Genomic DNA, 12418 nt, shown 5'->3' on the forward strand with positions numbered 1-12418 from the left:
AATTGATGGCTGCAACATCTCACCCCCTTTTTGGAAAAAATATGATGTTTTAAACAAAAGTATGGTCATTTGTTTGAAACAAAAAGCTCCCAAAAAGTCGAAATACCTACGTCAGTACAAGGGATAAAAACAAGGCATGTGGGATTTTTGCGCTGCAAATAAATCCTGTTCAATAAAACAAAGTCGTTTTAACGGGGCTCACAACTGCAACAGCAACTTCAGAGAACAATAAAAAATAAACGGAGTTTATGATGATTCTAATATTCGGATGCCCTGATACCAGCAAGGAAGGGATAGTCTTAAATCGTTCACGGGCATTTCTTGGCGGGCTTGCAGTGAAACCCGTGTACGTTTTGAATGTATTCACGGAAAAGGAGACGGAGGGCACAAAGGTTGCAGTCTACCCTCGCTCCTTTTGCTCCTGAGGCGATACTGCTTGACCTCGTGCACGCAGCAAGAAAACGTGCTCGCTCCCAGATATCGGCGTGGGACGAACTGGCACCAGCGGAAACGAACTGTCAGGGACGAAGAGCAGCATGCATGCTGGGAATATTTGGCGATAATTCAAGCCGTGAAATTGTGAATCGTCGTCAGGTTCCTTTCCAGGCCGCAGCGGCCGCTTTTTCGATACAGGCGAAAACCGAAAACGCCCGTGTGTTCGAGATTTCGGCGCACGTTAAAGATCCCCAGGTGGTAAAAATTGATCCCGATCCCTCCACTACGGCGCGCATCAATCGCCTGTCTGGCGTCGGCGCGTTGAACCGCACACTCAATCAATCGAAAATCGCCGCGAGTTGGTGCGCAGTTCTCAATGCTTCCCACTCGCCTGATCCACATTGAAGCCCGCGTATTTAAGGTAATTATACTTGGTTTCACGTAAATGCTAGTAGCACGTAGCGGAGCGTATGCAGACCGCACTACACCCAAACAATCGATCCTGTTAGACGGAGCACCGTACTCGCGAAACCACGGCGGTCCGATTTATAGTATGCGAACAAAACGGCTTCTTTCGAATGCGGTGAACAGCTAATTAATTTGTGCTTTCTAGCGGAAACACAAAATCACTGAAAAAACTATGTGCAAAGTGAAAACGTGCGCACGAAATGCTCCACCTACTCTGGCTATGCGTGGCACTGGGAAGTCAATATCGCTTACCCTCTCCTGCGTACGCGTAGTCACAGTTCAATACTTCAGCCTACTCCTAGTCCGGTGCGGTAGAATGACTGTGGTATGGAATAATCAATCTAACATTTAAAAATTGCGCATAATACATTCTATCCTCTTCCACCAAGCGAAAGCGCCACCGAAACCCGAGGACGCTGGCGAGTGGTGGCCGCCCCAGTATTTTTCTTATTCCCCGATGGTGGCGCTGGGTGTCGCGGTTCAGTGTCGCCCTCCGTTCACTGCGCGGTGCCTATCCTCGGTATTCAATTACGTGGAATGCATGCAGGCAACCAAGTGTGCGCCGCCATATCTGTGGCCAAGCGTCTGTTGCTAGGCGACGTGCGACGTTGTGCGCACGGCTCGCAGATCAGGCACCCCCCTTCTCCTCCATGCAACCGTGTGAGGGCGCCCGTGGCTGCCGTGGCCTCCGCGCCGCCGGCAGCCGATCGCAGAGGCCACGGTGCGCCGTCACTCGTTACGTCGGGCTCCGCGGGATGGCGGCACTTGTCCAGCTAAGCACGACTGTGAAACACATGACTGTGTTTCACGTTACGAACTCTTCGCCGAACACAAAGAATTGCGTCGAGTTCACTGTGAGTGCGATTAATAACACCTCTGTTGGCGCCACAGTTCAGAATCGCATTGGAACGGAGCAGATGACGCACGCCGGTGTCTTTTTTTTGTTCGGCGTGCGGCCGCAGTGGCCCAGGCTGCGCCGTGTCCGGGGCGCATAGGCCATGTCTGTGGCCGTTTCCAGTGTTGCCGAGCGAAGAAATTGACCGCTAAACTTTTCAACAAATACCGTCTATACATCTCCCCGTTGTTTAGCGCAAAGAAAACTGCAGGTACGTTTGGGGCAAAATATACGTAATTAATCCGCAGCGTCCGCGTTCGTTTAGTTGGGAACGCTCGTTGGGTTGGTTTTTACGATAGTAAGCGAAAACAAAAGTGGCAGTGCAACGCCGGCAACTGCCGGGAGGAAAACAAGCACAAAAAATTGGCCGCGTATCTGCTTCTTTCGTTGCAAATGTCGTCAAAAGACGATAGTCTTTGTCGGCTTTTGCCAAGTAAATGCCTCCCTTCGCCTTCCCGCTCACCTCTCATGTTGTTCCTCTTGCATCGCGCCCCTCCCAAGGTAAAGACGCCATTGCCTAAATCATTTTAAATTTCCCGCGTTCCACTGCTCCAAACCGGGTGTCTCGATGCCAACGCTGCCGTACGGCGAAGACGCGCGTGAATCGAGGCGGCCTACTTCAACGTTTATAGAACCGCGTTTCCCTACTCCACGTGCGTTGCAAGCAGAACGTGGAACCTTTCGTAACTGTTGACGGTTGATTTCTTAAAATGGCGCCAGAAGCTATATTGGCGCGGGCGACCGCAAGCGACAGCGAAGTGAATTTTTTTTTCTGGAGTTGATGAAGTATTTACTTTCGCCAAAGTCAAGCATGTATGATTTTTTATAAAGGAACACTGCAAACATCACTTCTGTATTAATTTGTTGTCTTATATTTGCGTAATGTCTTGTTCTTCTTCAACAATGTTGACAGGTATGAATATACACTGGACTTAGACGGGTAGATTTAGCTGTGACTATATAAGACTATTGCGCAGGCATTGTTTTACTTTGGCCGGGTGGCTGAATCGAGTCACAGACAGACAGACGGACAGACAGACAGACAGACAGACATACAGACAGACCAAAATTTCTGCGTTTAAGTAGCCCAAGAAAGACTATCGTCTTTAAAAGAAGAGAACTCCCGCTGGCGCAGTTTCAGGCAGGGGGCCCGCGAGCGGGAGGCGGGAAATTTGGATGGTATTGGGTGGTAGCAATGAGTGGATAACGGCGCTACAGCCCGTTATGATGAATAACTGGTCTGCACTTCCGACAGCTTTCACGCTGAGTGGAACGGCTTTATATTTCTTCTCCTGTTAAGTTCGGGCTCCGCATGTAATTAATGAAGGCCGCCGCTGGACCATGTATTGGCGTCGCCTCCGCTAGTAGCTACGATCCTGTGTCTCTTTCATGTAGCCGCACGGACGCCTAGTTCGGCGCCGACGAGAGCGTGTTTTGTGCCCGTCCTTTTGTGTGTCAAAAGACGGGGGCGATTAGCTTGAGTACCTCTGTCGCGTCGGAGGTGGCTGGGTCATTCGGCATGACAAGCCGACGAGAAGCTGAATGACGGTGTGTCTCATAGTATTGGAAAGGCGCGCGGTGTAAGTTTTTGAGCATCTGCGACGTAGGCGGAGGCGCTGGTCGTTGACGGGTCGTTCGCCTTGAAGACATTCGCTTGGGCCTGAAGCGCCTCTTCCCGGGGGACAGACGGCAGGCGGCGGCGTCCTTAGTTTGGGAGGGGATTAGCGACGACTCCCGCATTGTCCCGACGCGCGCGCAGACGAGGGGGCAGGGCAGACGCGGGGGGATGTTAGCCTCGCAAAGACCGCTGTAAGCCTTCCGCTTGGCCTTTGAGCAGAGGCCGCCCGGTTGAACGTAATGACGCATCCACTCCGCACGGTCAGTGACCTTAGGCCGCAGACGTCCTGTATTTGCTTGTCGGGTGCAATAGCGTGCGTGGGAAACGCACTATGAGTGCATAGGAGAGAGTGTTGAGTCACGTGACCGCAGGTGGGGACACGCGTGTGATTGGCTGGTTCCTGTGGCCAATCAATGGGTTTCTATTAATTGTTTAAAGGGTTTTTCTCTCTTTCTTGTACGCCCCCTTTTTGGAGGCGGGGTTTTTGTTATCAAAACCGGAGTGTTGGGTTTTCTCGGAGGTCGGTCGAGAGTGGATCTAGTTCAGTATAGATCTCGGCCGAACAGGCTGCTGCTGGCAGAGTGACAATGTAACCGTCACTCTGACCTGATGTAAAGTTGGAGTAATGTAAATATTGTAAATAAACCTAATATCCAGCAAGGAAGGCAGTCCTCATCCCTCACCCGCTCCAAGCATCAGTCGTCGGTCATCGGAGCGAGTCGAGATCGTCCTCTCGGCTCGCGCATCAAAAGAACATCACTATTTCGTCTCCATCAGTTCGCCAAGAAGATGGAGAGGCGAAATTTAACTGGCGCAGTCGACAGGATGACCACCACCATGGGCTGGAGCTTGTGGGGCATTGCGGAGAGACTCCTTCAACGCAAGGTTCGGCTCCGACCAACGACGAGCCAGACTCCAAGCATCGACGGGGTGACACCTCAGCGGGAGGCCTCGTGAGCTTCGGCTCAGTGCGGCAGCAGCCGCGATTCAACGGCAACGGGGCGACACCTCAGTGGGAGGCCTCGTGGGCTCCGGCCCAGGGCGGCATAAGCCGTGGTTCAACGGGGCGGCACCTCAGCGGGAGGCCTCGTGGGCTCTGGCTCAGGGCGGCGTAAGCCGCGGTTCAACGGGGCGACACCTCAGCGGGAGGCCTCGTGGGCTCTGGCCCAGGGCGGCGTAAGCCGCGGTTCAACGGGGCGACACCTCAGCGGGAGGCCTCGTGGGCTCTGGCCCAGGGCGGCGCAAGCCGCGGTTCAACGGGGCGACACCTCAGCGGGAGGCCTCGTGGGCTCTGGCCCAGGGCGGCGCAAGCCGCGGTTCAACGGGGCGCCACCTCAGCGGGAGGCCTCGTGGGCTCTGGCCCAGGGCGGCGCAAGCCGCGGTTCAACGGGGCGACACCTCAGCGGGAGGCCTCGTGGGCTCTGGCCCAGGGAGCACGGCCCCATCCCAGCGGCGAGAGCGGCGCATCGGGTCCACGAGCTGCTGCACCAGCGACAGTGCGACCCGGCTGAACCCGGAGCGGGCACAGGTGGGCCCTGACTTACTTTCTCCGGGTTCACCATGGCCACTATGCTGACGGGATGCCGCGGCACCGACCGAAAGGTTAGTGCCATTGTGCTCGAGATTGAGGAGTTGAAAGCGGAGATAGCTCTCAAAAATGCCCAGCACGCTTTAGAAAAAACAAGGCTAGCGGGTAGCCCGTCCGCATGGGCAGCTGAAGAGCTTAGCGCTCAATTAGCCTAAGGGCGAGCGGAGATCGCGTATGAAAAAGCGAAGCTTCGCAAGATTGGTGGCTTCGAAGAGGACGCCAATGTTTTCACGGTGTTTGTTCCCTCGTGGGCGCTTCGAGAGCCACGGGGTAAGGAGAGTGGGAATGTAGTGGAGGTGGCCGAAGCCACCCCAGTTGTTGGGCAACACGGTAGCGTTCCCACTGCTACAGAGGAGATTGTGGAATCTGGTGAGACAGATATCTTAGCTGCAGCAATTCTGTCTGTTGCGGCGGGCAGTGTTGCCGTGGCCACGCAGGAAAATGTCGAGAGTAGCACCGCCCCATGCGCCGACATAGATTCCGCGGCCGACCGCGAGGAGCCCCGCGTGGATGAGCTAATGCAGAGATTGAGCGAAGCTGCAGAAAGCATTCTCATCTCGGAGGAGGCAGAGGAAGCGCAGGGGTCGGGCAAGGGCAGCGGATCGGCGCGCCTAATTGTGGAGCTTCCGTGCGCGAAGCATGAATGCGCAGGGGTTCCGCGGCGTCTTGCGCGTAGCTCGATTCCGACACGCCCGAGAACGCGGAAGGCGGCGGCAGGTGTGGCGGCGCAGGTGCGACATCGTCGTACGCGCTATCGCCGCGTAGGGTGTTCCTTTTCTCCCGGGAGCACGGGACACCGCGAGCCACACCAGGGTTTGCTTAGAATCAGCTGGTGGCGCATGAAACGTAATCAGCTTCCGTGCGACGGTCGGTGTGTGCTGCCGTGGAAAGGGGTGTTTGCGCTGAATAGTAGTGTGCAGTGCTAGACAGAACGGTTCAGTGTTGTTTGCCGCACACGTAGTTGTTAGCGTTTTTTTTGTTTTTTTTTTCTAGGTGTGTAGGGTTCACCCAGATGAGGATTATTGTTAGTTTGACCTCTACTGTCGTTCTCCCCCTTGTAGTTAGTTTTCTTTTTGGTGTGTGCATGTTTTGGTTGCGTTCAGCTGTCGTAAGGCATGTAATTTGCGAGTAGCGCAGTTTGGCGGTTTTAACGCTGTCTTCTTGTGAAGCAGAGCCGCGGTTACAGCACGGTAGGGAGTGTACCTTTGGGTACAATGGCGAGTGCCGTTGGCATGTGGTCATGGTGGGCCATGGAATGTGCAGGTAGGGCCCCCTTGTGGCGCTTGTGTGCGAACTAGTGCCTGAAGTACTGAAAAGTGAACTTTCAGTACATCGCATGTGGACAGCAAGTGAACTGCAACCGGGACAAACAATCTGTGTCGCATTCTGAAAGAACAGGTGTCCGCGAGTGCCTGAAGAGACGCTGAACTTCCTTAGATGTTTTTTTTGTACAGGAGTAGCCTCTTTTGGTACGTTTGGTTTTGTTCGGATGTTTTTTTTCTTTCTTTAGAGTGAAAGAATGTTCCTGCATGCGCTTAACGTTTAAGAGTGGATGGTGTCATTCATTCAGTTGTCAGGTTCGAACATTTATACCCTTCGTGGGGTTGGTTGCCTTTAATGGTAGAGGGTGCCACGAGTTTGTTCTCACGGGCCCTGTAGTTGAGCGCTTTCGTTTATTGTTTGATGTTGCGCAAGCCATGGCTAGGCCAAGGCACTGAGTATGTCGTGTTGTATCCGTTTTTGGTGCAGTTGGCCAGCACGTTGTGCTGGTTGGGTTGGTGTGTGCCGGGGTAATTTTTTTTGTTGTACTGTATTGTACTCGCGTTGTATTGTACTTGCGTAACGGCTTGAGTGTGTTTTTTTTAGTTCTGGCTCTGCAGTAAGACATAACGTGCAGGAGAGTTAATGTTGTACGTACAGCTAGTGTACGGACAACATTCTTAGTGTGGAGCTGTGAAGTTCGGACTCCGCATGTAATTAATGAAGGCCGCCGCTGGCCCATGTATTGGCGTCGCCTCCGCTGGTACTACGATCATGTGTCTCTTTCATGTAGCCGCACGGACGCCTAGTTCGGAGCCGCCGAGAGCGTGTTTTGTGCCCGTCCTTTTGTGTGTCAAAAGACGGGGGCGATTAGCTTGAGTACCTCTGTCGCGTCGTCGGAGGTGGCTGGGTCATTCGGCATGACAAGCCGACGAGAAGCTGAATGACGGTGTGTCTCATAGTATCGGAAAGGCGCGCGGTGTAAGTTTTTGAGCATCTGCGACGTCGGCGGAGGCGCTGGTCGTTGACGGGTCGTTCGCCTTGAAGACGATCGCTTGGGCCTGAAGCGCCTCTTCCCGGCGGACAGACGCAGGGGTTTCCCCAGGCATCGAATCAAGGGGGGGTGTCTCAATGGCTCTGGGGGGGGGGGGGGTTCATAAACTAGAATAGCTGTTTTTTTATCCCACTAGTTAAATAATAGCCATCTGGTAACCAAACGCTCATTCCCGTCACGTACGGTTTTCATTTTCTATATATATATATATATATATATATATATATATATATAACTGGCATGCTGGCGATGGGGCCGAAGGCGTGGTGAACACAAAGTAAGAAACCTCGGTAACAGCAACAGCGGAGGGTTTATTTCGACGTTTCGACTTCGAGACAAGTCTTCTACACGAATGATGGCTTCGGTCGTTTCGGAAGAGAGCATATATGTCGAAAGTGGAAAGCGGGTTTACGAATGGCCAACGATACCACACACAAACATACGTGAACAACACAAACACGAAGCGGGAATCTTCCTTATTGGAAGAATGAACAAAAAATGAACAACGAAGAGAGAGACGCCAAGATAGTTGGAGAGAAAAAAAAAAAAAAGGAAGAAAGGGAGATGAAAGAGCACTGAACAGGAATTCGAGTGGTGGCGGAAACGCGAAAAGCTCAACAGCGTCCGAAAGTGGGGTTCTAGAACAAAGGAGAGAAGGCAATATATCTTCCGCCGCTAGCCGTCACCATGCTAACGCCCAGACGCTCCGAGGGATCGCGTTTCCGTTGACTGAAAGCGAGTGTCCCGCCATATGTTCGGAAAGTGCAAACAAGGCATTTTACAGCCCGTTTATGGGCCCGTTCCCGGAGCTGAGACAATTAAAGGACGTTTTGTGTTCGTGCAGAAGGAAACGGTCCGCCACCATTCCACCGTTCCCTCGCCGGACGGACGCCTTCCGAGAACGGGGCGCTAGGCCGAGTTTTCAGGTCTTTGTTAAGAGCTGCCACTTTGCAGTTCAGCGACAACCCGTGCGTCGTCGGTGTCTCCCCTCCGCTGAGTGGGGGATGGGGGGAAACAGCCAAACCAGAACGCAAGCTGCTCAACGGGATGGGAGGGGGGGGGGGGGGGAAACGGAGAAAATAAGCCCCGATGGTTCGGTAGCCGGGCTTAGAAGACGACTGTAGGTGCAAGGGAGGGAAAAATAGATTTGCAAGCAGTCAAAAATGTAACCAGTCCGCGGGGGCGAATAGTGATAACAGCGGCAAAGATATGTGCGCTCGAGTAATAACGCAGACCCCAAAATTGTATTGCTTATCTTCCGGGTTATGCGCCATATCCAAACGTTTATATCCCCCAACCAATTTTCGAACACGTGTTTTGGGGAGAAGGTAAACAGAAGTTATTGCTGAAACAGCACCGACACTAAGCAACATTACTTAATTGTAAGATTGTGACGGAGATTTAGAAAAAGTTTCCAAAGTTATAACACAAGATTATAAAAGAGAGAATTAAGAAGAAAAAGGATAGGAGTGAACACGAAGAGCGGAAAAGGAGAGAAGGAATAAAAATGAAAACAAAAACGGAAAGACATCAGCAATGTGGGAAAAATCCACTGAACAAACGCTCACGTGCATGTGATTTCGAGAGTCCGGTTCCGGCTACACCCACAGCGCCACTGATACGGTTAGGTAGATGACAATGTTTTAATCGCTGCAAGTGTGCCTGGGTCCTCATTTATACCTTTTTTGATTGTATTGAATCGGTATATGAGGTATGATTCACGTTGTTCTCGTTCCCGGTTTGACCTGAACCCCGTCTCTAAGAGCGTGACGCTTAGTTTATCGAAAGAATGATCTGGAAGGCTGAGGTGTCTGGAGAGAGGCAGGGTCGGGCGCGTTTTGGCGTGCGCTTTGTGATTATTGAACCGGAGCCTGAAAGAGGTCCCTGTCTGCCCTATATATTGCATTCGACACACATTGCATTCAATCAAATAAATCACATTGGAAGTGTCGCACGTCATGTTCCCGCGAATTTTTAAAGAGTACTCTGAGTTGGAGCTTTGAGCAATGCTTGTCTGTTGCATTGCCTTGCAGACAAGGCACCGCGGTTTCAGGCATGGCCGGCATTCATTATGCGCGGACAATGAATTTGTCCTTGCGTTCACGAGTGTGTCTTTGAGGTTCCGGGATCGTCGGTAGACGACGCCTGGAACGGACGGAAACGCCCGTTTGAGGCGTTCACTTTGTCCGAGAATGTTGTAGTGCCGCTTCAAGATGTTTTTTACGTTAGGAAAGTTGGTGCTGTACGTTAAGCATAGGTCTGTTCGTTGTAAGTCGCGTTGTGGGGGACGGTTCGCAATTAGGTCCACGCGGTTGAGTGCTTCGGCCTTTTTTATGGCGTCATCAGTTACACGCGCTGGGTACCCCTGCCCCTCCAGCATGGTTTTTAAATTTTTGGCGTTGGTAGTGAAATCTTCCGATTTTGAGCAGATTCGTTTGAAACGGTGGGCCTGGCTATAAGGAATGCTATTCTTACAGTGACGTGGGTGATCGCTTTTCCCCCCAGCTGTTTCCCCCCATCCCCCACTCAGCGGAGGGGAGACACCGACGACGCACGGGTTGTCGCTGAACTGCAAAGTGGCAGCTCTTAACAAAGACCTGAAAACTCGGCCTAGCGCCCCGTTCTCGGAAGGCGTCCGTCCGGCGAGGGAACGGTGGAATGGTGGCGGACCGTTTCCTTCTGCACGAACACAAAACGTCCTTTAATTGTCTCAGCTCCGGGAACGGGCCCATAAACGGGCTGTAAAATGCCTTGTTTGCACTTTCCGAACATATGGCGGGACACTCGCTTTCAATCAACGGAAACGCGATCCCTCGGAGCGTCTGGGCGTTAGCATGGTGACGGCTAGCGGCGGAAGATATATTGCCTTCTCTCCTTTGTTCTAGAACCCCACTTTCGGACGCTGTTGAGCTTTTCGCGTTTCCGCCACCACTCGAATTCCTGTTCAGTGCTCTTTCATCTCCCTTTCTTCCTTTTTTTTTTTTTTTTTTTTATCTCTCCAACTATCTTGGCGTCTCTCTCTTCGTTGTTCATTTTTTGTTCATTCTTCCAATAAGGAAGATTCCCGCTTCGTGTTTGTGTTGTTCACGTATGTTTGTGTGTGGTATCGTTGGCCATTCGTAAACCCGCTTTCCACTTTCGACATATATGCTCTCTTCCGAAACGACCGAAGCCATCATTCCTGTAGAAGACTTGTCTCGAAGTCGAAACGTCGAAATAAACCCTCCGCTGTTGCTGTTACCGAGGTTTCTTACTTTGTGTTCACCACGCCTTCGGCCCCATCGCCAGCATGCCAGATATATATATATATATATATATATATATATATATATATATAAATGATTTGGAAATGAGGGGCTCGTTAGGAAATACAGAAAGAAATGCCGGCAGTCTAAACGCCAAAGGACGTATAGGGGAATGGTTAGGCTATTTTTTGACCGTTAGTGAAGATATATTTTTTTATTATTATTTACGTAGAAAGAAAGAAAGAAAGAAAGAAGGAAAGGAAAACACGCGCCCAGGGTGGGGACCGAACCCACGGCTTTCGATCGGGGCGCGTGTTTTTCTTTCTTTCTTTCTACGTAAATAATAATAAAAAAATATATCTTCGCTAACGGTGAAAAAATTGTCTAACCATTCCCCTATGCCTAATTTGGCGTTTTAGGCCGCCGGCATTTCTTTCTGTATATATATATATATATATATATATATATATATATATATATATAGAAATAAGGGTTGGCAGTCGAGAAAACCTCGGAAAGCAAAGGGGAGGATGTGGTAGATCATTGAAACAGATTAAGAATTTGGAAAGAAAGAAAGAAAGTGAAGAAAAAATGCCCGCCAGGTGGGATCCGAACCCACGACCTCCAGAATACCGGTCTGGTGCGATAACCACTACGCTACCGGCGGGGCGATTTTCCCATTCACTTTCTGGGGTATTTATGTTAGGTATGTTTGTTTCCTGTGCTTGGGGGTGGTAGCCAGCGCCATTCGGACTAATCGGGGTGAAGGGGACCTTCTTTTTAACCCCCGGGTCGTGACTCGAGTGTCTACGACATGTCCAGAGTGGTCGACCAGCTTTGAACCCTCTTAAGCTCCCTTTGGCAACAAGACTGCCAGAACACGACCCGGGGGTTAAAAAGAAGGTCCCCTTCACCCCGATTAGTCCGAATGGCGCTGGCTACCACCCCCAAGCACAGGAAACAAACATACCTAACATAAATACCCCAGAAAGTGAATGGGAAAATCGCCCCGCCGGTAGCGTAGTGGTTATCGCACCAGACCGGTATTCTGGAGGTCGTGGGTTCGGATCCCACCTGGCGGGCATTTTTTCTTCACTTTCTTTCTTTCTTTCCAAATTCTTAATCTGTTTCAATGATCTACCACATCCTCCCCTTTGCTTTCCGAGGTTTTCTCGACTGCCAACCCTTATTTCTGTGTTATTTTCAACGAGCCCCTCATTTCCTATTCTGATTCGCTACATATATATATATATATATATATATATATATATATATATATATATATATAAATATATATGTATATATATATATATATGTATATATATATATATATGTGTATATATATATATATATATATATATATATATATATATATATATATATATATATATATATATATATATATATATATATATATATATAAGGAGTAGTAGAACTTTGAAGGTGGTAGGGAACACAAGAGAAGAAAAACTTCGAACAAGGTAAAAGCACGATTGTGGCCTACGTTTCAACAAAGAGAACTTGCTTTACAATCGGGGCAGGGAACGGAATGTGCGGAAACATGGCCAATCTACGCGCGGTTATGTGCTGCGGACCTGCAACAGTCATCATCAGTGCCTGTCTGGGCATCTTGCAAGGTTATTTCTGGCTTCGCCGTTTTTTGAAGAGACTGCTCTTCGTCGCCTCTCGCTTGGACAACTGATCGAATTAAACACCATTGGAAGTGGTAGAGGTGCGGTTTCAACGTCAACCAGCACGAGTCCTGTAGCTTCGAAGCCGCAGGCTCCCAATGCCCACTACCCCCGTTGACGCTGTTGATCAACAAGCACCAGCGATGCCACAGATCGTCTGAGCT

This window comes from Haemaphysalis longicornis, unplaced genomic scaffold (assembly GCF_048455015.1).
Source record: "Haemaphysalis longicornis isolate Haplotype H1 unplaced genomic scaffold, Haemaphysalis longicornis Haplotype H1 scaffold_6, whole genome shotgun sequence".
Lineage (NCBI taxonomy): Eukaryota > Metazoa > Arthropoda > Arachnida > Ixodida > Ixodidae > Haemaphysalis > Haemaphysalis longicornis.